The sequence below is a fragment of the Pinus tabuliformis genome, chromosome 8, assembly GCF_031772625.1.
Source record: "Pinus tabuliformis cultivar Carrire ecotype Pingquan chromosome 8, CPIR1, whole genome shotgun sequence".
NCBI classification, from domain to species: Eukaryota; Viridiplantae; Streptophyta; class Pinopsida; order Pinales; family Pinaceae; genus Pinus; species Pinus tabuliformis.
In genome coordinates, this window is record NC_142294.1 from 1,606,090,254 (window position 1) to 1,606,094,733 (window position 4,480).

The window sequence follows — 4,480 nt, forward strand, 5'->3', positions numbered from 1 at the left end:
GTTCTCGTCTAAAGACAAGTTTGTCGCTATTAACCTTTTTAACGAGTTTAACGACAAAGATAACTCGGTCCTTTTCATTTTTAGAGAGCCTGAAAAGGTATGTAAAGGTAACTCCAAAATTCCTTTTTCTCCATCTAATCCCTTAAGTCCGAAAAAGTATAAAACAATACAGAAGGGATGAATTTTCGATAGCTTTAATGAGTCGAACAAAACAAGCGCTCGATCTTTTTGTGCAATAATCCCTCAGGTCCAAAAAGATTAAAATCTAGAGGAGGGATAGCACTTCCTGTCCCTTTAACGAGCTGGAAGGCCAAGGAATCGACAATATTTTCATATTTTACGAGTCAGTTGAAAAGAGCTTAAAGAAGACTCGTCTTTTGAGGAACGAGTGATAAAATGGGTAGCAGCTGATTCCAGGTAAGGTTTGGAATTTTCCAATCACGGCAGTGTCACAAGGATGGCTAGTGAAATCACTCTTCACAGCTATTCCTCAAAATGGGTAAACAATCAAATGGAGGTGAATGATCGGCCAATGAAAAAGTGGAGGCGACGGTGCAAACACGACCAAGGCTTTAATGGCTGAAGTACTACATTCACGGTGGTTATTTACCAGGGAATAGTTCATTTTTTAGCGAGCTTAAACGCGGGTGGAAACATTTGCTCGGTCCAGGTTTATTTTTTAACGAGCTTGAACCTCGCAGTAACACTGCTCGATTAATCCAGTCATATCATAAGAATGTCTCATATAAAAACGACAATTTTTTAGAGTTTTTCCCCACATCCTTTCTTCATGCAAGTTAGGAGACGACCAATCCTACGAGTTTAAAGGGTTAGAGGTCCTAAAAATTTAAAAAAATAAATAGTCACCCTTTGCATGCCCCCAAGTATAAAACAAAGTTTCAAGGTTACCTCTACTTTTTTATGCCAAAACATTTGTTTTACCGAGAGAGGCCTACCTCTTACAGGTCACCCAAAGATTGTTCTATTCGCGGCACAAACAAAACACTTCTTCGGTGATGTCTACCGAGATAAACAAAGGTGAGCAGCGATGCCCTCCAACTCACATAACTTTGACAAGAGAATCTTGTTCTAGAATAACCCCTCTTCCAATCACGGACGGGGCTACAGACTAGATATATTCTCCCGAGGAAACCTACCCTATACCCGAAGTTTTCCTGCCGAAGCAGACCAGGATGCATGCCCCCTGGGTTTCAGTCATATCCCTCTGAATTACTCGCGCTCATCGGGAGGATGGGCTGGAGATCGAGACATTTCTTGCGTGAAAAGGACCATTTAGGGATGGTATATGACTATTTGCTATGCGTGATCAGGGAAATGAAAGTTGGTCTACGAGCTTGACCACTCTTCCTTCATGCGGAAAAACATTTACTCTAAAGAGTGAGGAGACAATTGCTTCCATGCAATAAAAATAGTCTCGTCCAAGGAGTAGGTTATAATCCAAGGGTCCTTGAACTACCATTACGTTCATGCAAACTGTCTTCCTTCTCAATGTTATGGGAACATCGGGAAGGATCCCTAAAGGTCGACTGGTTCCTTTATCAAAGCCTGTCAGATTTCTCATCTCAGGCAAAAGCGATGGCGAACCAAGCGCTTTCCAAGCAGTTGAGGAAAGGATACTCACAGAAGCCCCCTCATCTATGATGGTACCAGCCATAACCATTCTATATATTTGAACGCTAATTCGGAATGGTATGCTTGCTGGTAAACGAGGTCTGCCTAGTTGATTCCAGTCGAAGGAGACAACTAGGTTGCTTGGAGGTGGGACGGAATAGATGGTCGGGTACGCCTCTGACGAACTTCCTTCCTGTGGTAAAGGAATTGGTAAATTGCCCCCATGTTCGTCGGAGTCTGTGTTTATGAAGAGAATTTGGACAGTGTCATCCTTGTTCTCTTTAGTGACTTTATCATCTGAAGGTGAAACCTCTGAAGGCAAGACTGGGTCAACTGCCGCCTCGACCTTTTGACTTTCATCTGGTATGGATCCAGATGGTTTATCTTCAATGATAGGTGCTTCAGCCGACCACCTGAGTGGGCCAGTCGAATTTTCAAATAATGACGGACTCGGCAAGAGTTTTTTATATCTAGGAGAAAGTCGTAACAGTGAAACCGGACAATCATCCAAAACTCTTTTAGCTTCATCTGAGAAGGGACAACGGTGGATGGCATGATCGCCTTCGCACAGTTTACAAGGAAATCTAAATTTCCCTTTTTGTCCTGGGGCTTCACTTTCACTAGTTGACGGTGTGCTTTCAACATGATCATCAGAGGTTGACAACACTGGGTTGTGCAAACGAGGAGACCAGTCCCTTAATATCCGAGGGATTCAAGGACAATCTCTGTGAAAGTGGTCTCCTTTTCAAATGACACATGGCGATTTAGGCCTGGTCGGTGCAGTGTGTGGATTTTCGTTAGACGACACTCGTTTCCCCCATTCGCCTTTGGCTCCTTCTTCTTCTTCTTCTCTTTCTTCTTCTTTTCCTTCTTCTCCTTAGGAACTTGACTTTTGGCTCCAGCCCCATCAAGCGAAGAGGAAGGAGGAGAGGAAGAATTAGAGGAAGTAGAAGGCTGATGGGCAACTCTGGACTCATCTAATTGCTGATTCGATTGTTCAAGAATAGTGGTGTTCTGAACGACAGAGGTTGAGAAGAGCCATACAGGCAGACCAATTGTCAGTCCTGGAAGCGACAATGTGGCCATATGGGGTGCACCAACATCTCCCCAAGAGGAGAAGGGACTAGGATTTCCACCAAGGGGAATTCCTTGGTTGGTAGGCTCCATTTTCTCAACCCAACTTCAACGTAGGAAAGGGGTATGAATATTCCGTTTAAAATAAATTTTAACATGCTTTGACACAACTTGTTTTTTCAGTTTTTAAGAGTCGAGAAAAAACAAAAGATGACTCTAGTCTCCTTCGATTTTTAATGAGCCTGAAGTGACAAGTGCTCAGATGGACCTTTTCCGTTAAGGAGTCTGAAAAGGAACGAAAGGGACTGCTCTGGAGGTCTAGGTAGAGGGAGTACCAAACCAATCGCAAAAATGCAGAATAATTTTTATGGTACGGCAGTCAATCTTCCCGAATGCTGTGTTCAGTGCATTGCGATCAGTAGGGCGGCCGACACGGCTTCCTCTGGATAAAGGATTTAAGCCTATAGGGGTCTCCCAAAATATACTCGACGGTACGTGGGAGCACAAGTCCGTACTGGCACTTATCGTCTCAAAGTGGAGGAATCACCCAACCATCAGTGAGGACAACAGTTACCAGGCTTTACGACACCAGAATACATCTCTAGCCTAGACCTCTAAATGTTGTGCGTTAAGTTCCAAAGCGTTGTTAGATTCATTGAATTTATTTAAAGTTGATCTTTCTTATGAAGTTTGCCTTTTGGGTTCACCACGAGATGTAGATGTAATTTCTAAAATGCAATCTAAAGATGATAAACAAACTTTTATCTCTTTTTAGCAATGAAAATCCTAGCTACTAGGGGAAAAGAAAGACACAATCTTTTCACAAAGAGAAACGAGCACACTGTAAATGCACTTTCCTAAATCAAGCCAAACAAATTGTCTATATGCAAATGCACATGTATGTATTTGTTTTTCACTTTCTTAGTATTGATGCTAAAAAGAAAGTTGATGTACAAATCTGAATTTGCTTTCAAGCGACAAACACAAACAAGCTTCTTTTCGAAATCAAAAGGTAGAGATGATTACGATACTTTATGATTTTGAAATAAATACTCATTTTGACACTAGAAAGTCACAAATTTAAACCAAAGGCAATAGTAAAAGCATAATCGACCATCAACAGCAATAAAACTTTCTCCTATGATCGAAATCGACACTTGCGATAGATCTAAATCAAAGGACGATAGTACGACTATTATACTTTTGCAATGGAAAACTGTAAACGACTCAACAAACACACAAAAACATCTACAGTTCTTTGGTACAAATGAGGCGGAATATCAGTAAGGAAAAGGGGTTTGAAACAGTCATATACTGATCACAGGCTGCAAAATTCAGAGACAAAACTGGAAAGAATGAAGCAAAGAACCTCAGCTGCACAGGGCTAGGCTGATCAGCGCACCTGTAACACGGAGAAACTGCATTGCAGCACAGGTTTCCCTTTCGGGAAGTGCGTTGAAATGCAGGATCTCTTCACAGTGCCTGCGCTGGGCCAGAAACGAGAATTCTATCTGGGTTCTGGGTCACAGTTTGCAGTTTAGTCTTTGGTTTTTGGCCGAGTAAAAGCAATCAGTAATACACAATCAAGGGTAGATCTAAGGAGGGTCTAAGAGCAATCAGATAGTCTATGAATCAGTTGTTCAAATCATAAACAGATCCAGTGAATGGATTGAAGCAGAAGATGTCTACTTTGCATTCGTTATGGTAAATGCAGTTCGATTGCTACTTATAATTTTATGAAACAAACAACAAGAGATACACAAACAAACTAATT